Source organism: Equus przewalskii, chromosome 1 (assembly GCF_037783145.1).
Source record: "Equus przewalskii isolate Varuska chromosome 1, EquPr2, whole genome shotgun sequence".
In the NCBI taxonomy this organism is placed as follows: domain Eukaryota; kingdom Metazoa; phylum Chordata; class Mammalia; order Perissodactyla; family Equidae; genus Equus; species Equus przewalskii.
The window spans coordinates 5,519,143-5,542,588 of NC_091831.1; the positions used below are offsets into that span (position 1 = coordinate 5,519,143).

General features: G+C 46.9%; 1 protein-coding gene across 11 annotated transcripts in view; it reads right to left on the bottom strand.

Moving 5' to 3' along the window:
* Positions 1–23,446, bottom strand: part of PTPRE (protein tyrosine phosphatase receptor type E) — a 171,706-nt gene that overhangs the window by 135,767 nt on the left and 12,493 nt on the right. For 2 of the 11 annotated variants that reach the window (XM_070566024.1, XM_008526110.2), the window contains exon 1: positions 202–596. The exons of 4 other annotated variants lie outside the window; for them this stretch is intronic. The gene's annotated coding sequence lies outside the window, so the exon portion shown is untranslated. Of the gene's footprint in view, positions 1–201; positions 599–23,446 lie in introns of those variants that run through there. 5 more of the 11 variants (XM_070566070.1, XM_008526117.2, XM_070566090.1 and 2 more) reach the window with 3 other exon arrangements.

Genomic DNA, 23,446 nt, shown 5'->3' on the forward strand with positions numbered 1-23,446 from the left:
TTGCAGAAGGCACCCAGGCCTTCCCGACATGGAAGGGAAGACCAGAAGAAAGAAGCCATTCCTCCTGCAGCCCGCGCCCAGCCTCTGTCAGAACTCAACACACCAGGCACTTCTCTGTCAGGCACTAACGACCCTCAGTGTCTGAGGGTGCTTCTCAGCCACCTCCCAGATCCACCCCAGTCCGTCTCGGTCCACCCTCACCTCAAGGTGAAGCCTCAGCACGCACCGAGGCTCTCTCAGAAGCCTGTGGGCTCCGCAGGGGACCTTCCACGGAGGCACGGCGGGTCAAAGGCAAGCGTCCCACAGAGGTGAACTACCACCTTCTCTTCCTCTTCAACTCCATGCAGGACCAGGAGAGAACCCAACACTGGCAGGTGCCTCCCAGGGGTGAGCCAACATCACGGATAAAACACAGATTGCACTTCTGTGTCCGTTTACCTCAGAGCAAGCAGGTGAGGAGCGAGGGGTGACAAATCTTGGGGAAGGAAATGCATCACTGACAGGAAAGGAAAACGGCTCTGGACCTCACCCTTTGAAGCTTTGAGAAAAAGACAGCTCCCGCTCTGCCCAGATATCTCACTCTCGTTGGCCCCTGTGACTGCCCTGGGGACACATGACCTATTTCCCCAAGGACGTGTCGTAACAGTGAGTCTCTGGTTTATTGCCAAACCCTGTTCCTGTGGAGGAAGGCAGCACGCACTCCATCCACATCAGCTTCCTCTGCAGCAAGGCTGGCCCTCAGTGTTTGTGACATTTGTCATGAGAAAGGGGCCTCCTCAACAAGAGCTGGGAGCAGACAGTGAAACACAGGTGCCCTGGGCAAGGAGCCGAAAGTCTGGCTGGCACATTGCAGGCTTGATGCACAAGGCCAGACAGGGACATCTTTTGCCCATTGCCAGTTCATTCTGGAAGCTTCCCCACCTGCCAGTTCTTCAAATCACCTGGCTCTGCCCTGCACACCTGTCACAGGAGTGGCACAGCTGAGAGGGGAGGCTTTTAGAGATTGTGTGATCCCAGCTCCAAATTCGCTCGTTAGTCCAACGAGTTCAAACATCAACCATGTACCAGTGCTGAGCTAAGTTCTGGGGATGAGGGGGAGGAGTGAGGAAGCCGCATGGCCTCCCCTCATGTCCAGCAGAGGAGAGGGGCTTGCAGGCAGATCAATGCCACCAAGCGCCAGAGGCGCTGTGACAGCCACAATAAGCCCTCCCCCTTCCCAGACTGACCCTCTTCCTTTCCACCAGATAGAATGTGCTGCCAACCTCCCAGCTGCCTGATTACCTGGGGGCTGTCCTGGCACCTCCTTCTTTTTCTCCAAACATCTACCTAAGTCACTGTTTCCTGAAAATTGTGCTTTCTGAAAACTTGTGGAACTGGCCCACTTTCTCCATCCTGTTGCCACTCACCTAACTCAGGGCCCGATTATCTCTCACTGTAACAGCTTCCCAACTAGTCTCTTGCTTCCAGGCTTGTACCTCTATGAGCCTGTTATGCACATGGAATCAGCGGGATCTTTCATATATACAAATCCATCTGTCACTCTCCTGCGTAAACTCTTTAAATGGCTTTCCACAGTATGCTCAAATTCTTTATAAGGACTTCATGGTCTGATCTTTGCCTACTTTTCTAGCTTCATCAACCTATCCATCCATGGGTAGATCAATCACCTACTATCCATCTACCTGTCCACCCACCCACCCACCCATCCATCCACCAACCAATCAATACTTACTGCCTACCTCCCAGAGCTGCTCATCTGGCCCTAACCGTCATACTGTCATTACGACATCACAGCTATGGTCTTACTCTTTTTTTTTTTTTTTAAACTGTTGAAGCTTCAGTCTCTTTCTTTTTTTAAAGATTTTATTTTTTTCCTTTTTCTCCCCAAAGCCCCCCAGTACATAGTTGTATATTCTTTGTTGTGGGTCCTTCTTAGTTGCGGCATGTGGGACGCCACCTCAGCGTGGTTTGACGAGCAGTGCCATGTCCGCGCCCAGGATTCGAACCAACGAAACACTGGGCCACCTGCAGTGGAGTGCGCGAACTTAACCACTCGGCCACGGGGCCAGCCCCCTATGGTCTTACTCTTAATCGCCAGTCCTGCTTAATACCCTAGTCTGGTCCCTGGATCATCACTGAGCCCTCTGTGCAAGAACTTACCCTGGACTTCAGCCCTTCTGGCAGCAGGGCCCTGATTTGCTGTTGCCCTCCACCCTGGCCATTTGCTGACATATTTCCCTGACGGGAACTCCTTTGCCTGCTCTTGGGTTCCACAGTGCTGAGTTCCCAAATTTGTTGGGACAGTCCCATTGCTTCTTATTAGATTCCTCAACCCCAATAAACAATGGGAACCCCTTCCTCCTCCTTCCCCAAAGTCTGCAGCCAGGTCAGCACTTCCCGTCCACACACCCCCCGCAACCAACACGGCCCACCCCAGTGGGTAGGCCCAGCTCTGGGCAGGGTCACTGCCAGCCTGCCTATCCAGCTGCTGAGGAGCAGGCCTCCCCAGCTCTGTTCTGGGACTGGTGGAGGTGAGGGCTGGGGAAGCTTGAAATTAAAAGGGTCAAGGGAAGACAGACAAAATCCCTCTGGGAAGCGCTGACCAACTGCAGAGTCAGGTGGTACCAAGACCGCCAATTCCCTTTGCCTGAGAGAATGAAATCGGGTGCACCTCTCCTGCCTGAGAGGCCTCCAGACCACTCCAGGCAACAAGACTTCGGGGGCTTGGGTCCTGGTGGGTGAGTCCTCACGTGACACTGGCACTGCCTACTGTGGAAGGGGCCTTCACCATGCTCCCTCCAAACAGGGAAGGAGGCTGCTCCCCACCCCGACCCTTCTGTGTGGGAGAAGACCTCACAGGGAACTTCAGGAATCAACAGAACCCTGGAGGAAGGCCCAAGGCCCTTCAGGCTAGTGGCAGAGAGCTGCTAAGAAAGGACTAGCATGTGTTATTCCTCAAAACAGAGGTTACAGGGCAGCAGAGACTGGCAGTCAGGCAAGGGTGGGGGCTCCTTACAAATAGTTAAGGGAAAAAGTGTAAATCTTGATATAGCCCAGATCTTTATTGATGAACACATACCACTGCAGTATTCAGAAAAACGTAAATTTATAAAAAGTCGACATAGACACGAGCATGTTTTGCTCTGAACTACATGTATAGGGAAGGTTTCCTTAAATGACCTCTCTCAAGTTTAGAGACTCTTATTGTTTTCGTTAGGACAGGATGTGGCGATGCTGGCGGAGTTAACAAGAGAAGGATAAAATCATGAAGAATTATCAGGGTTTCTGTTAGACCAAAGAGATAAAAATATGAAAGTCATTCAGGAATCCTGACCCATGTGATAAAAATTAGCTCTGAGTTCAAAGACGTCTGGGCCTCGTGATCAGAGAAGCAGCCCTCAGGTTCCTGCTCTTGTAGGATCTTTCAAAAATTGTGGTAAAATATACTTAACATAAAATTTACCATTTCCACCCTTTCTGAGTGCACAGCTCAGTGGCATTAAGTACATCCACAGCGCAGCCATCACCATCATCATCTCCAGAAGATTCTCATCTTCCCAAACTGAAACTCTGTCCCCAGTAAACAACAACTCCCATCCCCACCCCCAGCCTCTGGGGGCCTCCACCCTGCTGTCCGTCTCTGTGAATTTGTCACTGGCTTATCTCACTGAGCACAATGTCCTCAAGGTTCATCCATGTTGTAGCCTGTGTCAGAACGTCACTCCTTGTGAAGGTGGAATAACGTTCCATTATATGGATACACCACATCTGTTTATCCATTCATCTGTGGATGGACACTTTGTATGATTTGGCTTTCAGCTCTAAAGACAAAGGATCAAATTGAATTTGATCAAATTGACCAATTAAAGGCATAAGTTTGTGAGTTGATTTGCTTTTTAGACCAAGGATATTGTACAACTTAAAGAAAAATTTTATTTTATAAACTTCCATTTTAGACAGGTAGGTACACAGCATCCAAACCCCTGACTCCTCATCTCCTCAACAGTCTTCCATTCCTCATGATTCGTACAGCCTCTGATGGCGAGCAGATGCAGCAAGATCCTCGGTTCCCTTTGCTTAAAACATCCTCCTGGAATTGAAGGCTGTCTTTTCATTTCCACTTATTCTCATGACTTCTGACACGTTGATCGCAGGCTTCCTGGCATGTCAAGCCACGCTTCTACATGCTCTTGATCGGCCTGCAGGAGAGCTGGCCTGCATTTGGGGCGATGATGACCTATTTTTCCCTGTGAGATATTATGAGAAGACACCCAGTTTCGCAGATAAGTGTCAACATTTCACCCATTTTCTTTGCCTTTTTCTCCACTGTTGACACAGTCTGGGCTATGCTGATGAGATCACCGTGTGTCCACATTCTCGCCGTGGCTCTCCACTCAGCCTAGAGGGAGAGATGGGCTGCCCTCGACAGTCCAGGAAGACTGGACACAAAGGCAGAGCCCTCAAGTGTGCCCATGGGGATCTGGCTCAAGGAGTCTTAGCAAGATGGAGGAGGTGGGGCTGTATTCTGGAAAAGGCAGGGGAACAGACATCTGAAAGTAAAGAAATGAGCCAAGAATGCATCAGTTGGGATGGAGAACCAACCGCCCAGAGACCAAACGCAGCCAGGAAGCACATCCTAAGAAGTCACCTGGTGCATAAACAGTATTTTATTCAGTTTTCCACATTTTTTAATTTTAGCATTTGACAATGAAATCTAGATGCCCAACTTCCCTTGAAAAACTGGAAGATGTGCCCCTGGGGCCGCACTCTGTGCATCCACGTGGGCTGACCCTGAGCAGGGGCGCCCCTTGTGGTGGGGGTAGGGGCTGCTCCTCCCAGCTCAGGCAGGCCCAGCTCTCCTGGTCCACGGACCGCACCTGCCTGGCATGTGCCTTTGTGACCCCTCTTGGGGCTGCTGTACGAGCGCACAGAACAGAATGGGCACTCGGTAAATGCATTGTTCCCAGGACTGCTGAGGAACCCGAGATGGGGAAGGAGGAGGCAGAGGGTCCTAGTTGGAAGGAAAGTTTAATCTGTAGTCCCTGATTTTAACACTTGGAGACATTCAAAATCAGAACGACCTCTGCAGCCTAGCACAAGCTCTGCTTTTTCAGTGGCACTGACCTTGACCTCTCTGACATCCCAGGGCTCCTCCTTCCACCAACACTGCCGCTCTACAGTTTCCCATCCCGCCCTCTGTGCTTTGCTAGCCTACTGCTCTCCGTTCTGAGAGGGGCTCAGAGCAGAGCCCTGGCTTTGCCAGCTCAGCGCCTCCTCCTGGCTCCACGTTCTGCTCCGCTCAGGCTCAGGTGGGAAGCCCTTCACCTGTTCATTCCCTGAGCATGTGCTAGGCCCTTCTGAGTACCAGGGACTGCCAGGCACCCAGGGCACAGGGAAGAAGCTCACGGCCTCTAGGGGACACGAACAAGTGAACTGGGGGTCACACACTGTTGGACAGGTGCCATGACAGAGAAGAGGCCTGTGAACTTGTTCATTCTATCTCCCAATCCCAGACATGGGGCATGGCAGCATGCCTGTTGCATGGTAGAAGGCCTAGTGCTCAGAACCACGCCTGACCCACAGCAGGAGTCGCAGTAGCACCCAGTGAAGGGAGGAATGACCCAGGTGCAGGGGAAGCAGGAGGGAAGAAGTCCCTGAGGGCTTCTCGGAGGAAGGCATGATACTTGAGCAAAGACTCGGATGAGGGGTGCATGCAGTGGGGGCATCCCAGGCTGCACGAACAGCATGCTGAGTGGGTGCAGGTCATCAGGAGGAGCGTGAGCCAGAGTGCGCCCGGGGGACAGCGGGATGGGAAGTGTTGCAGGTGGGCAGGGGTCCGGTAAGTGCTTTGTTCTCTAGGTTAAGCAGACGGGGCTCTTGCAGGAAGACGCTGAGGAGCTTCCAGGATGTTTAACCAAGGAAGCGCCAAAGTCAGGGCAGGGTTTTCAGAAAGACACTCTGGGGATGGATATAGGATAGACCAGAACTGCCTCTCCTTCAAGGGCCATCTCTGCCCTCTGGGCCCTGCCTCTGCTTGGGGCTCACTCACCTTGGAAGCTCTTTCCAGCAGCCTTGGCCCACCCTGGCTGGGCGGAACGTGCCTCCTTGGGTGCCTCCTTCACTTTCTGTGTATTTGAACTGCCTCCCCAGCTGGACTGGTATCCCAGTGAGGTCCAGGCCATGCTTTCTCTCTCTACATACCCCCCTCACATAGAGCTACAGGGACCTGCACCCCACTGACCCTTCAGAAATGTGTGTCACAACTGCTAATGATAACAATGAATCCTATGTTTGGGCCTCTGGCTTGTTTTTTCTGGAACAATGAGAATTCAAATGTGAGACTCTGCACTCATCTTTCAAAGATAAAACTTAACATGTACTGGATATTTGCTGTTGAAGAACAGGAAGTTTCTAAAAATAAAGAATAGTGTAGGAATAAAAAAAAAGGGTCCCAAGAAAAATTCTTTAACTGATGGAATGATTCCTTTTTATTAGTAAAGGAAAAAGTTTTAAAGTCATATTTTACTGAAAAAGCTATAATGTGAACCACAAACCAATGATTTCACTCGCTGAAACATCTGGAAAGGCTCGTCACTGGAATGTTATGCTACTTAAATATAATGAATGACGGGGACTAGCTCGCAGCCTGTGTTCAGAAAGGCATTCATGAAATTCCGTTCAAAGGGAGGGGAACAGTTCTCCGTCGTAGCAGGCTTTTGCGTGTTGGGCGCCTCCCGTTCTTCACGGAAGATGTGATAACACAGCATCCTAATTCACTCCAACGTGGAGCTCCCTGGGATTTTCAGGTCCAGGCAGGGTCAGAGAGAAGAGATTTGGGGTCTGAGGATGGACATATTGCCTTCAATCAAGGTGGCCGGCTCAGTTTCTATTTTACCAATTCCAAGCAGTTACAGTAGCAGTGACACTAATTTTATCAACTTACTCCCAACAATCCCAAAAAAGAATATTAAGAAGGCATATTGTGGGAAATGTGTCTTAAAACTGTAAAAAGTAAAAAGTAATATCCATCCAGTAATCCTACCTCTGGGTACAGAGCCAAAGGGAATGAAATCAGTATCTCAAAGAGGGATCTGCAGCCCCACGTTTATTGCAGCATTACTCACAATAGCCAAGACATGGAACCAACCTAAGTGTCTGTCAGGGGATGAATGGATAAAGAAGATGTGATGTACACATACATATACACATCATGGAATATTATTCAGCCTTAAATAAGAAGGCAATCCTGCTATTTGCAACAACATGGATAAAACCGGAGGACATTGTGCTAAGTGAAATATGCCAGATGCAGAAAAACAAATACTACGTGATTTCACTTCTACATGGAATCTAAAAAAGTCGAACTCATAGAGCAGAGAGTAGAATGGAAGTTGCCAGGGGCTGGGAGGTGGTGGAAATGGGGAGATGTTGGTGAGAGGGGACAAATTTCCAGTTCTCAGGTGAATAAGTTCTGGGGGTCTAATGTACTGCATGGTGACTATAGTTAATAACACTGTATCACATACTTGAAAGTTGCTAAGGGAGCATCTTGTATTCTCACCACACATGCACACAGAGGTAACTACGTAAGGTGATGGAGGTGTTAATTAGCTTGATTGTGGTAATTATTTCATAATGTACACGTGTATCAAATCATCATGCTGTACACCTGAAACATATACCATAAAAAAGTAACATCCACGTGAAAAGTATTTTGAATGGAAGAAAATATAAACTTACTTTTTTAAAAACGTGTATTTAACCAACAATTACAGTCACAACTGAGCAGTGCTCCGTGATTAGAACTAAGAGAATTCCAGCTCGACGGTACACACCCCCTAATTAAAGGGCTGCTATGCAGGCTGGTTCACAGCAATTACCTAATTTAGAGATTTTTTTCATCAATTCCCTTCACAGTGAAGAAACTGGGTCCCCAACACGGAAGCAACCTTGCACACAACCAGTCATGGCAGGACGAGGCGAGAGTGCAGATCTCTTGACTTGTAAACCAGTGTCACACCCTGCTAGGCTGCTATTCTGAAATAGAGGGGAATGAAAGCTTTACAAATATATATATATATAAAATGGTATTATCTACTTGAATATTATTCATTCATCTTTATTAATATGTCTGTGTAAGAGCCACGGAGTTCACACACACACACACACACACACACAAGTAGCTTATTAAAAAAGGCTTGGGCAAGGAACTCCCCCTTTCTTGCCTTCTGATATTGATTCTGCCTGGATGAGAAATGACCCTGGGGCCTCTGTTTCCTCATCCGCAAAACGTCATCCCTGGTTTGGGCAATTGCTAGAACCTCATTTCAGATCAGAAAGTCCAGGATTCTAATTATAAATTACTCTCACGGTTTAATTGGGACAAGTGTGAAGTTTCAAATCAGCTGATTTTCAACAATTCCAATATGACTGAACTATACAGGGTGCTGGAGAGGAATTTTAACCAAATGATTCATGAGGAGGTGCCTTTTACTCCTTCCTGAGGTGGGGAAAAATGTAGATTTTAAAAAAGGCATCGTCATGTGAGTAAATACATTTAAGTCACATCTTTAAAACCTTAATCCCACTAAGAAACGTTTTGCAGCCAGGTCACCAGAACCAGCAACTTCACTTTTTCATTTGGTTTGCTTTCCAAGCATTTTCAGGAATAAAGCTATCGGAGTTATGTCTGCACGAGAACGTAATTGCCTACAGGAGGGAGGAGCATATAAACACAGGGATTACGAGTCTCAGATCTCAGTACCCCTGTCACTCACCTCCGTTGTGCCAAGAATCAGTATTTATATCTCTTCAAGGACGACAACAACAAACACTTGGTCATCTTTAAACTGAAGTGGAATTAGAACTTCTCAGCGAATTGGCAGCTAGAAAATCATCTGGGGGAGCAGTTCCAAACACTCAGTGAGCTGGCATAAGCAGTTTTACGAGTTACAACACTCACCGACCTGGGTTTCAGAATTAACTCCTCAGTACGATTACAGATTCTGGCAAACCCAGACATCGATAGATAGATAGATAGATAGATAGGTAGCTAGATAGAAACTAGCCACTATTAATTACGTACCATGAACATTAAATTAGCTCAAATAAAGTCACTTCAAATTACATTTTCATTTAAATGATAAACCCCAAATCCATACTCATTTATGAAACAGTCTTGACACAAACTTCACTATGGGATTGCTATTCTGTGCCACGATCAGTGAGGTTCCTAAATTTTTTCTTTTTATTTATTTATTTACTTATTTTTTAATATTGGCACCTGAGCCAACATCTGTTGCCAATCTTTTTTCTCTTCTTCTTCTCCCCAAATCCCCCAGTACATAGTTGTATATTCTAGTTGTAGGTCCTTCTAGTTGTGCTATGTAGGACGCTGCCTCAGCGTGGTTTGATGACTAGAGCCAGGTCCATGCCCAGGATCCGAACCAGCGAGACCCTGGACTGCTGAAGTGGAGTGCACTAACTTAACCACTGGGCCACAGGGCCGGCCTCAATTTTTCTTTTTAAGTATGAGGTAGAAAACAATTCTGTCACCATTTAAAAGACGACATCAACCCCTAGGAGACCTTATAAATAGAGAGTAATTTTCAAATTTAAGTATGAAATAAAAGGCGTATTGTATTCAGTGAAAAGCGAAGGGTTGGCTGCCACTTGGGGAGGCGAAGGAAGAGCGTGTCCCCCATGCACTCATGCCAGATGAGTGTGTCCCAGACACTGCAAACCTGAGCCTCAGAGGCCAATGCCACCTGCACATCAAGGAGGAAGGTGACTGGGACGGGGCAGAGGGAAGGAGGTCTTGACAGCAGACATCGAAAAATCTCTACTTATTTGCTTCACGGCCACAGTAAGGAATCAGGCAATTTGGGGCTTGGTCTAAATGACCAACACTGGGCGCTCCTTCCAGGACCTTCTACCTTGGCGAGGAGCCTGGGGGAGGTCCCTGTGCCTGTCTGGGTTCTTAGCAGACCCTGTCTTGGGCACTGGAGGGAGACTGCAGCTCCCTACTGCCTCCAGCTAACCCTGCAAGGGGGCGGAAGCATCTCCAAGCCAGGGTGCTCTGCAAAATGGATCAGAGAAGGTGCCCTTGGGTGGAGATGGGGTCCTGCTGGGAGAAGGGGGGCACCCCTGGGGCAGCACTGGGAGGAATGGATGGAGCTTCAGGGCCCAGATACCAGCTCAGGCCGGAAGGGCCTGTGTCATAAACAGCTGCCACAGAGCAGGTGGCTGCATCTGGGCATGCCAGGAGGAAGGACAAGGAGGAAGGCCAGAGTGCCCCCTGGCAAAGGGACTCGAGCCTGGGAAGTGGGCTGGCTGAGTGATCTCACATGCCTCACCAGCTCAGAGCCTGAAATGCCCCCAGGGCTGATTTTTGTCACAAAAGCTCTGCCTCACTCACGGCCAAGCAGCAAGCTGCCTGTGAGCAGGGCCACCTTGGTACCATGGGAGCAGGAAACCACAGCCTCCTGGGCAGAGGAGGAACGAGGAGGACTGGACAGCACCCAGAGGGGCTGCTGGCAGGGGTTGGGGGTGGAGAGGATGGCACTGTCAGTCTGCATTGTCAGTCATACGTCCTTGCCGCCAGCCTCTCCTTGGAAACGGGAGGAGAGGAGGACAGACACAGATGGGCACACCCACTAATTAGAGGGTTGGCAAATGCCACAGAGGTATGTAGAGGCAGAGGCGGTGATGGGGAGGACAGAGTCAGGCAATGCAGGGTGGGCCGGAAATTTCCTTTCAGGACAGATGCTCACAGTGGGGTCCCGTGTTCAGTGTTGCCGCCGAAGAACAGAGTAGCCCCCTCCTTCCAGGTCTAAAGGAGGAGGCCTCCCAGTGGGTGCTGCCCCTGGGATGTGGAGCCTCACAGATACCCAACTCCGGAGGCTGTGTCTTATGGATGGGCCACCACCCCACAGCTGAGCCAACAATTCCCACACACACGTGCTGAGCCCCTCTTGCGGCAGACATGTCAGGCACCCCAGACGCAGAACGGGAAAATGCAGGCCCCTGCTCCTCAGTGCTCCAAACCCTCAGCAGAGCATCGGGCTAGTGGGGTGGGGATGAGCTTCTCTTTGTTTCCCAAGAAAGGGAACACGGGACCGAGGGTGTCTCGTGTAAGCTGGGTCAGATCGGCCCCCAAGTTTCCTAAACCAGGTCTGAGCCAAGAAGGTGACAAACGTCCAGCATCCAGGGAGCCCACCATTTCCTAAAGTTGTGCTTATCCTTGCGGAAGAATGCAGCCTTCAGGGAAATTTAAACCATCACCAAGCTGGCCACGAAGTAAATTAGGTTTTCCAGTTTGGAGAGATAGCCAAGCTCAATTTGCAGATAGCGTCTTCTTTCTTGAAGAGTGGATTTCAAAGACAAGTCCCAAAAGGTAAATGTGTGTGACTCTCTCCAAAGCAAATAAATATTCTAACACTTTAAAGGACAGGAACATTGTCTTAACGCAACATTCACACTCGGGCTCTCAACAGTGAAGCCAGAAAATGAACACCAGTGAGCTGAGAATGGACCTGCAGGGGCGGCTGGCACCTGACACCTTCAGCGAGCCCATGTACAGGGCTAGGAAAAAAAGGAAGCTGAACCTCATGGCTTTTCATTTTGCTTTCGATTCCAAGATTATCCCCTGCAAAGAATGTTCATTTCAGAAACCTCATCTATTCTTTAATGGTCCTAGAATGTTTCAGACCAAGTGTGAGAAAGAAAGCTGAATGAGTTACAACCACCAGAATGCTTTCTCTCTCTACCTCTGTGTGTGTGTGTGTGCGCACACGCGTGTGTGTGTGTGTGTGTGTATTTGGTTGTTTAACCAGCAGGTGTCTAGGTCTTCCTAAGTGACAAATTGTTTTCTTAGACATTACTTCATTAAATCCTGCTATTGAGATGATCGTTTCCATGATGGGAACATTGAGGCTTGAGACCACAGGACTTGCCAAAAACGGCCCAGCATGGAGGGGTGGGGGACTGGAGAGAGAAAGGCTAACCCCACGCCCTCTGCTCTGCCACATGGGGTAGACCCATCTTTCCAGGTGAGAGAGGTCACCCTGGGCAACCCCATGGAGGAAAATAATGATGTGTGCTTAGGATTACTTTCTCCATTAAATGCCAGGAAACCTCAGACACAGTCTTGATGTTATAATTAAACAGCTTTTTAATATTAATTTGTGATTATGCTTGCAAGAAAATTCCTAGGAAACTTAAAATATGCCATACATTTGAGCAGGTTTTCCTCTATCATACATCAGAATTCTCTCAGAGTTTAATTTGGCCCATGCTGTAAACAATTCCTCATTTTCATTCAGAATGTGTAGCATGTTGCTATGTTTTCAGGAAGGAGAAAAATCATCTTAATTTATGTAAAGAGTATTCCTAAAGATATGTATAATAGAGTCCGTGAGGCATAAACACCAAATGTGTAAACATCACAGAATTATCCCAGCACATATTGTCTGGGAAACGGAAACAAATCCCTTTGCTACAAATAGGCACTCGGGAGAAGCTCGAATTTTGTTATTTTGCTGTTAATGCATGTGCCAGGGGGTGGCAGGCAGAAACCTAAAAATATCCCCCAAGATTCCCACTCCTCGGCTTTGTCCATCAAACGCTAAGGTAGGTGCTGCTGGGAAGGGACTGTGCAGATGGAATTAAGGTTACTAATCAGCTGATTTTAAAATAGGGAGATTTTCCTGGATTATTGGGGTGGGTTCAATATAAGGACAGAAGAGGAACAGAGGGAAAGAGACATGTGGCAGAAGGAGACGGCAGAGATATCTGAAGCATGAGAGGGACTCCCCCAAACACTGCTGGCCCGAAAGATGGAAGAAGGGGCCCAGGAGCCAAGGCATGGGGGCATCCCGGAACCTGAGGACCACCCCAGCCGACAGCCAGCATGGAAACAGGGAGCTCGCCTGAATGACCTCGGCAGGGGAGTCATCCCAAAGCCTCCAGCAGGGAGCCCAGCCTGCAGACACACCGAGACTCTAAGCATAGAGCCCGCTGAGCCATTCTGTGCCGACTTCCGGCCCCGGGAAAGTGTGGGATAAGAAATGGGTATCGTGTGGTCATTTGTTACAGAAGCAACAGGAAACTGATGTGGGTGAGTGGGAGTATGGCCACGGGCACACACATGTGCAAATGACCAAAAGTGTCCTTTTTCCACGCTCCTTTCTTTATAGCCGAAGAGAAAAGCAGCGTAGAAGTGATACCAGCAAACTGAAGCTGCAATGATGTGTGTACATGAGACTCATGAGACTTGCAGTGGCCTCCACATGGCTCTGCTTTATAACTGTTCTTGTCTTTTCATCCCTGAACATCTTCATTTTCCCACAGGGACTGAACACAGCTGGAAGGCAAGAATCCTTTTTTTATAACTCTTCTTCCGCAAACCATAAGCACTTAACACATATTTACATAGGCTAAGTGTGCCAAATATAAAACTTAAGCCATCTATTTATCACTAAAGCTCATTCTAAAGCAATAATTAACACATGGTGGAGTTCTTCACCGTGGTATAATTTTTGTGTGTGTGCCAAACATTAATTTTTCAACATGCACATGGCATTTACTTTTCCTTTTTAATTTTTTTTCTTGCTGATTGGGAAAGAATAGAATCCTAAGTAAGGCCCTTTGTTGAATTAAAAAACTACAGCACAACATTTCTGTACCTTATATCTTCCTTATATTCCTTAATAGAAGAACTACAAAACAAAACTAATAGACTGATTATAAATAAGCATATGGTTCCTAAAAATGTTAGCCATTAAAGACTGTACTGAAATTTGACTCAAGATTCAGTTATGACTAAGTTGAAATTTAGCTGCCCACTTAAAAGAGTCCATAAAGGACTTTTCAAAAAATATCTCAACGAGATAAAAAGCATTTTTGCTGGGAGATGGGTTCCCCTGGGGAGCTGTGATAAAAAAAAAACAGGGATCAAAGCAGAAAAATACGCCAGTCCACAACGTTGTGGAGATAACCACAAACAGGATAAAACACACATGCATACTTTTATTGTGAGTTAAGAGAGAGCTCCTAATTCTAAGCTGGAATAGGACCATTCTCCTGGAACATGCTGGTTCACATTTTTCTTGAAACTTAAGATTACTTCTATTTGGGTAAAGAATCAAAGCGAACCAAAGAATTTCATAAATAAAAATAAAAGAAATGCCTTACTGCTCACTGAAGAGAAGGGAGGCACAAGGATCCTGCCCACACGTGAGGGTGATGCTTTGAAATCCCTTTTTATGTACACAGAACAGAAAGACAGAAGGAGGGGGCAGTGGTATATTCCATTGTGGGCAAGCTACCGCCTTCAAAGTCGTGCGTGGCAGTCTTTGAGCAAGGTAGATGTGCCACAGGAAAGTGCAAAAATGTAAAGAATAAAGACATTTTAAAGCTAGTGCATCTTCCAAGGGTTCTGAACCTTCCTGGTAACATGGATGACTTTGGCCATCTAGTGAGCTTATTCTCAGCATAAAGCTTATAACTGCATAACATAAAATATATAGGACCAAAACCCCAGTTTTTAAAATGGGCAAAAGATTTGAACAGACACTACCAAAAAAGATGTACAGTTGGCAAATAAGCACAGGAAAAGATGCTCAATACCACCAGTTATTAAGGAAATGCAAATTAAAACTGCAATGAGATACCACTGCTTGCCTATAAGAAAGGCAAAAATTTAAGAAAGGAAACAACTGACAATATCAAATGTTGGCAAGGGTACAGAGCAAGTGAAACGCTTATAGACTGCTGGTGAGAAAGCAAATGGTACATCTACTACGGAAATAGTCTGGAAGTTTCTTATAAAGTTAAACATACATAACACGCAATCCAGCAATAAATCCTGCTTGCTTATCCAAGTGAAATGAAAATTTAGATTCACACAGAAACCTACACGCACATGTTATAGCCATTTTATTCATAAGTGTCCCAAAATAGAAACAACCCAATGTCCCTCAAGTGGGGAATGGTTAAACACACAGTGGGACATCCACACAATGGCGTACAACTCAGCAATGAAACAGCATGAACTATCGACACACACCACAACGAGAATGATTCTTAAATCCCTCTGCTAAACGAAAGAAGCCAGACGCAAAAGGCTACACATTGCATGATTCCATTTACATGACATTCTAGAAGAGGCAACGTTATAGAGATGGAGAGCAGATCAGAGGTTGCCAGGAGTTGAGGTGGGTTGGAGGGTCTGATTCTAAAGATGCAGCAGGAGAGAACTTTTCTTTGGGGAGGTAACAAAACTTGTGTGTCACGATTGTGGTGTTGGTTACACAACTCTACGCATTTGTCAAAACTTGTGGAGCTGTACACCAAAAAGAGTGACTCTACTGTGTGTAAATTAAAAGTAAACTCTAAAAAGATTTTTTTAAATTGTTCCTACCAGAAAAAAAAAATTTAAGGTATGAGGGATATAGGATTACAAAGAAAGTCAATGATATGGAAATAAAGGCGTAAATCTTTTCCCTATCTAAATTTACAGACTCTCTGAATTCTAGCCACAAACTCTCAAGAGACCCCCGGTTAAGAATCCCAGAGTCCAGACCAACATGCTCAGGAAAGCTATGGAGAAAAGAGTCCCTGTGGCCAAAACAGTTTGCCATGTTGATGTTCCCTGCACCTTCTCAAGGGCGCCTGCTACTGGCCACAGCTCTCAACTCATGTGACCACACCTGGCAGAGCGCCTTGCGGGATGCGATCCAGGGAACGCTTTGGAAAGGTAATCTGGATTCTTGAGGGCAGTGACCATGGTTTCCAAACATTTGTGTCCCTAGCACGTGGCCCAGGTAGAGACTTGATAAACTCCTGTATTTGTTAAGCAAATGAAATAGCTTATCTTTGCTGATTTCTAAAAAAAATCAATTTTACCTATTTGCCATACAACTCAGACTTCAAGGAATTTACTCAAAATACTTTATTGCATTAATATTAAGGATTTACATAATAATTTAAACATAGAAAGGAATTTATAACTGTACTATTTACACAGAATACATCACAGAAGAAATTAACCTGAAAAATTACAGTTGATAGAACCCAATTCCATAAGCCAACATGAAGGCAAAGTATTTCCTAATTTTATTTTACAATGCATATTAAACTCCTTCCCCCTAATATAACAGCTTAATGTTGTAACTTGAAATGTATACCAATCCAATGTTTAATTTTGCTTTTAAGATTAAGTAGAATATGTATAATTTAAAAGTGATTTGAAACAGCAAGCGGCGTCATTTGGGCTTACAATTAATGAGGTTTTGACAAATGCAAACAAATTGAATGCATAAACCCATCCACAACATTCTCTGCATTTAACAGACATGTCACTTTGCATGGCCAGACAGCTAATTTTTGTTTTCCAGCGTGAAAGCTGATGTACGGTGACCTTGACCTCTGACACAGCTCTCAATGTTTTGTTCAGCTATAAAAGTTGAGCTGAAAGGACAATATGAAACCAAATGCTATGATTTTTTTCTAATGTGACGTCATTAGACACAGCCCTAAGCCACCAGATATTGTGCTTTCCAAAATGTTCTTTTGAAGGTAGACACACATTTCCAGTACACAATTCTGAGTCTGTACCCAGGATAGGATGTTTACTAGTTTCTCCTACTTAGTCAGCCTTGGAGGTAGACTCAGGATCAGACAAGCATGCTAATCTCACCCAGCACAGCAAATCTGTCACACACCCAGAAGAAACGGTTCTAGGCGCACAGAGAAAAACCATTAAAGACATTGGGAAAAAAGGACATGGATCGACACTGGAAAACTTGCAAAATAAGGATGGACAGAATCAATACAAACCAATGATCATGTGCGTGTTTAAAAACAGTCAAAGAATTGCCATATCTGCATTGAGTTTTGTACTATTTCCTTCCTGCTCAGATATTCCAGGCTCCAAGGAAACAAACACAGGCCTGTCAATAACAAACACGATTTACTGAAGGAGGGAGCGGGCCAGGAAGTGAGCACACGGAAGACGACCGGATAAACAAATGAAAGGCAGCTCAGAGAAAGGTTTCTTTGTTAAATTAAAGGAATTTTAAAGTTTGTCCAGATGCTTCATCCGATAGGTCTGAAAACCAGCAAACATGGAGGTTGGAAGGTGTGTGAAATCCTCAAATTAAGTTTCTTTGAAGTTTTGCTTTAACTATAAATCTGAAGGGTACCACTAATGCAATTTATGAATCTTGAGAAAAAAGCAATCCAGGATTACTGTATCTGGGAAATCAATATTCTAATAGGTTTTGTAGAATGCATCAATCTTAGTCAAAAAATGATGTTGTTTCTGTGTTTTATACCTAAAAACAATACAAAATATAGAGAAAGCCTTTTAAAAGGAATAAACCATGGTGCTTTACATAATAATAGTTCTATAATAATATTAATAGTAAATGCATTAAAATGCACCAGGTAAATAGGAATTCTTTTTCTTTTTCTTTTTTATTTGAGGAAGATTAGCCCTGAGCTAACATCTACCACTAATCCTCCTCTTTTTGCTGAGGAAGACTGGCCCTGAGCTAACATCTGTGCCCATCCTCCTCTACTTTATATGTGGGATGCCTGCCACAGCATAGCTTGATGAGTGGTGCTAGGTCTGCACCCAGGATCCAAACCAGGGAACCCCAGGCCACCAAAGTGGAGCGAACTTAACTGCTACACCACCAGGCTGGTCCCTTATTATTCTCTCTTAAAAGGAAAATCAAATCAGGAAAGTGATTCAGGATTCGCTTTATGCCCCAACATGGAATCAGAATCACCTGTATTCTGATATAAATGACTAAAATAACCCACTCAAAAATGTTATTTATTGGGACTGGCCCATGGCCAAGTGGTTAAGTTTATGCGCTCTGCTTCAGTGGCCCAGGGCTTCACTGGTTCAGATCCTGGGCACAGACATGGCACCACTCATCAGGCCACACTGAGGCAGAGTCCCACATAGCACAACCAGAAGGATCTACAACTAGAATATACAACTATGTACTGAGGGGCTTTGGGGAGAAGAAAAAGAAGAGGAAGAAAAAAAAGAAGATTGGCAACAGATGTTAGCTCAGGTGCCAATCTTTAAAAAAAAAAAATGTCATTTACTGTATTTTCTTTAGCCACATCTTTTACTCAGAGATGTGACCATCTCAAAATCATGGTCTGGAATTTCAGAAGGAGGCACAAAACCAGCTGCCGAGATCCGCGGGTAGCATGTTCTTCAAGCTCCTCCTTCCTCCTTGTCTGGCAAGATGCCCTGCTTGGGGAAGCAGCTCTGCCACCTGCTAGATACATGGCCCTGGACAACTCATTTGACTTCTCTGATCCTCAGTTTTGCTAACCATAGAATGGGCTGACATCTTCTACACATTAAATCTGAAATCCAGCCACACTAAGCGAATCCACCACCTCCTCCTGTGCTTTCTCAGACTCAGGCACCTTGCCACAATGGGTATGATTCCAGTATTTAAAGGCATGTGTTTCTGCATAACACAGTACCTGAAAATGTAAGCCAGCACTTCATCTAGTGCCAATCAATGACACCGATGGGTTCCAATGCTGGAGAAAAACGAAGCCAAATTAGACTTATGAGACATTAATACACTCCAGGTCTCTAAAAAGCCACCTCCCTAAAGGTGTGTGAGAACCTAGCCCCATGGTAGAAGCCACTCCAGTATAGTGGCCTGTTCCAGGAACCCTGTGGGTAAAAAGCGACAAGAGCTATGAATGTCCCTGACCCTTGGAGGCACCTGAATGGCAGCTATCATTAGCTCTCAATCTCTCAGTCTCTCTCTGTCTCTGTCCCTCTGTCTCTGGTCTCCCTCCCTCTCTGTTTCTCCATCTCTTTATTGGATTATGACAGCAGCCTCCTGACTGGTCTCTCTGCCTGTTCTTCATCCTTGTCTGATGATTATTCTGCTCCCGTGGCCACCAGGACTGTTCCGGACACACAGAACCTGTCACCAGACTGTGTGGCACAGAGTCGGAGTCTCTCCGTCCTGCTCACCACGCCCATCCCGTCCAGGCACCTGCCCGGTTTCTAGCCTCAGCTCCCTGCGCCCTGTTATCCAGGAAACAGGAACGCACCTCCAGGAAACCGAACAAAACATTTCTACTGTAACGTGAAAGCCTCTCACAGAAGAAAAACATGTCCAAGGTGAATTTCCAAATGTGACTCATGAGGTATAACAACTAAAGATGCTGCTCCTGCACTCATGCAAATGCTCGCATTCTTAGTTCTTAAATACGCTCTTGAAACAGTCTTGCAGGTAAGAGAAAACAAATACTAGCTCTTTAAAAAATTTAATAGCCCATGCTTCCTTCCAGAAGACAATCAATTACAATGGAGAAAGAAAAATGAAAAAAACCCCAAACTCAGTGGTTTGTTTCACACAGTTATCTTTAAAGCTGTTCCACTTCCTCACTAAGAGCAAAAGGAAATCTAAATATTGGATACGCTGCCTCGAGACAATGCAACAGAGTCTTGATCTTAAAATGAAATGGTTAAGAAGCGGTTGTTTGTTCTCTAAAAGGATTAGCCGCTTTACAAAAGGATTATCTGCAGACTTCTAAAAGGTATTAAGCTTAGCCGGTGTATATAAACCTTGATTCAAATTAACATAACTGTTCCGGAATATATTCATATTGTAATACTGGACATACTCGCAGACAAAAATAACCCTTGGGCTCAGCACAAACCGGGTGCAGTGAGTGTCTGCTGTTTGGGGGCTGCCCTCAGCAATATGAACTCTCTTCCCACTTTTTGGCATCCCCCTCACGTGAACCCTCAGTGGCTCAGAGCACTCCGCCTCCCACGGTAGGATCCCCGGCTGGACGCACCCTCCATGCACCTGCAGTCAGAGTTTGGCAGGGAGGCGACACAGGCTCCAACAATCAATTGTACCCAAGACTTCGACGCTTCAGGGTGAGTTGCAGATCCAGAGATGCTTGAGAACTATTCAAAGAGGCCACAGTTTCAAGGGTCCAGTGGCAGGAGTGCCCAGCAGCATCAGCTGCCATGAGCCACAGGCCAAATCCTTACCAAAAGCTTCTGTGGCCTGGCCTTGACTGTAGTTCAGGCTTCCAGCCTCTTGGGCTCCTGCCCCTTTTCTGAGCCTAATTCTCCAGGGTTTCCATTGACTCTGAGAACTATCCAGGAACCTTCTGTCAAGTTTCTTTTCTCACAAAGTGAACCAGAGTCACATTCCATGGTGTACAGCTAAAAGCCACAACTAATACACCCAGGAGAATGAATGAAGATTTCTCACTGACACCCACTCTTTGGAAAGGGCTGGTCATTCTTCCCTGCATGAATAGGGCTAACCTGTGTGATCAATGGGATATCACGGAAAGGACAGTGTGACTTCCAATGCTAGGTATTACAAGATGTTACAGGTCTGACTTGCTTTCTCTGAGATCACCCTCTCTGGGAGAAGCCAGCTGCCAGGTCAGGAGGACGCTCAAGCAGTCCTGTATGGATGGGTCCATGTGGCAAGGAACTGAGGCCTCCTGCCCACAGCCAACATCAGCTTGGCAGCCATGGAAGCAGGTCCTCCAGCCCCAGCCAAGCCTTCAGGTGTGCTGGCTTCAGACAGGTGAGATGGGACAAAATTGCCAATTCTGTTCCAGATCCGAGAAAATGGAGGTCCGTGCTATAGACTGCATTAGCATAGTTCATAGGAACAGCCCCATCAGTGCCTGGGAATGTGCATTTCCAAGTATCCCAGGGGCCCCTCCAAATGCCTCTGCTTAGAATAGGAGTGGTACAGATGTCCAAGGTCTTCCCGCTTTGCTGATTCATTACAACTGCTACTTCCTAGCAAGCTCAGCTACACTTGTATCGACACACTATAACTAAGCATGTATATATTTATTTAAAATAGATTTTAAAATTACGTATTACTGAGAGTTTTTAGGAAAGATGAAAGTGCCAAGTTCTGCAGGTCCCTGCCAATTCTTCCATGTTCTGTAACCCACTGGGACCCTATTGAACATTGAGCCAGCTTGTCCTGGTTAATCTTGCAGTTTTTCTTGCTTGATCATCAAATATTCCCCGAATATAGGGAGGGAAGACGTGCAGAGGGGAACCCACTGGCTGCAGGCTGATGGCAAAATCCTACTGACAACGGCATATCTGCCTGATCTTGTTTCTCCAGAACATCTCCCCACCCTTCTCTTGCCCTTCCTGATGAGAAGAATCACGCCTTTGCCCTTATAACTCATCCCCATTTAGGGCACAAACTCCTCCTCGATGAAAACGCTTAAGAGTTCATTCTCACATCTTCCTGTAATTTGCTCAGACATCCAGTTTCCCAGAGACATCGTCTGCCTCACACCGTGGTTAATTTCCTTTTTTATGCATCTTGACACAGTATTTAAGCCTCCACCCAAATGCACCTTGTACTCGTCATGGATATTTTCCAGCTTAAGGCTTCTGCAGGGAAATCTTCCCCTCTAGCACACAAGACAGCCCAGTGTCCACACACATTTCACTCGGGTCTGCGCTGCTTGGTCAAGGGGCTCAGCTTCCACAGCCCTGAAATCAGGCAGCGGGAAATGTGAGCAAAGGAGGGGGCGCCCCTTCTGAAGGTGAACCCCAAATTCCAGATTCATGCAGATCCCGCCAGAGTTACCTAGAAGTAACATACACCTGGTTTGGACACTACATTAAAGAAAGAATGTGACACCAACACTAGGGTATCTTGAGAGAATTTTTCTCAAAGCAGAAACTCGCCAGGGGGCCCTTTAAAGCTAATTCAAAATGATTTTCAAATCAGGAGCCAACAGGCAAATCATTCCATTATTCGGCTCCTCCCAGACTTGTAGCACTGAGCCTTAAGTCAGGGTCTCCCCGGCAGGCCCCTGAGGCAGCGCCCAGTTCCAGGAAGGCTGTCCCCCTGGACCGCCTCCCATGATCAGGCACTCAGATCATCTCTTTGACATTGGGCAACAACAGGGAGAAAACACTGGACATTTCTTGGACCAGCTCTGCTATTACTCATTTCAAAAGAATGGCATGCCAGCCACTCTGACGGGTGAAGTGCCAGCTCCAAGCCCTCTGGCCTGGGCAGGAGGGCAGGGCAGGAAGGCCACCAGAGGCACGAGGCGGCCCCAGCTGCCGACAGAGCCACAGCCACAGCCACTGGGGCTGGTGTCCGGGGTGAGGGCCCTCACTCCGCCAACTCCAGCAGAGGCGAAGGGCCTGAAGGAAGGTGAGCTCAGTGAGGTACGGAATTCTACAATAAGAAGCCGCAGCAGTGAAGCTGAGAATGGGAAACACAAGAGAGAGCAGAGGGCTCAAGATGGGAGCAGGGAGGGGAGCCAGGAGAGGGCAAGTCCCACCAAAGCCGCTGTTGGTGAGCCTGCTGTCCACCCACCTGGCCCTTGAGTCTGATCTCCTTTGTATGTTAAGGTTAGGAATGGAGTTGAAGGATGCAGATTTACTATAAGATGGCTGGAACTCCTTATGAGAAAGCCTGGCAAAAGTGCCACCCCACTGGTGTTTCATCATGTGCAGAGGCCGCAGTTCTAAGGGCAGAGACACAAGGGGAAATAGGGCTCCTCACGATACACACTGCTCCAGATCCACATGAAGAGAAGAGGGCACGAAAGCCCCTCTCAGTCCCATGTAGCTGACACGAGGACCGCAGGGAAGCCCACGAGCTGTGTCCCAGGCTCCCTCACCACACAGAGCCAGGCTTAGCTCAGCACAGCTGACCTCCTGGGGGCATCCCAGGAGCAGACAGACAGACAGACATGGAAGCCCAGGCCCCAAGAAAAAGACGCAAGGGCAGGACCCATGCATTTGTTCCCCGCTGGAGCCTCAGCACACAGGAGGTCTCCCATCGATATCTGTGGAATGAATGAATGAACGGATGGATGGAAATGACTGGCTGCCTCTTCCTGGGGCCACTGGAAGCACCTCCATCAGCGCAGCTGCCAGAAATCCTGCCATCAGCTCTTTGTTTATCTGGTTTAGGCCTTGTCTTTCCCAAGCCATCACCTTTTAAAAAGCAGCCCTAGAAACTGGCCTTCGTTAAGTCACGAACACCTTGTCATTGGATCAGTCTATCCAACTGCCTTCCCTTAGGACGGAAAGGGCCAGAGCAGGAATTGAAAGGGGAACAGAGCACACAGGAAGAAGACTCACCGAGGACAGAAGTCTCCCTTGGGTAAGTCTCAAGACCGGTCACCTCCCATTGGCCCCATTTCGGTCCCGAGAGCCCCCAGTACCGCCCAGTACCGCTGTCTGCCCTACACAGCATCAACGCCTCTTCTCTGCCTGCCTAGTCAGCCACCATGCCCGCCAGTTACTCCTGGGCTACCCCCCTGCCCTCCCCAACAGCAGAAAGTCCTGACCTCATTCTTGGGCCCCTGCAAAAGTCCCTAACTTTCTCCAGGTCTCCAACTGGGCCACAGGTTGGATTTC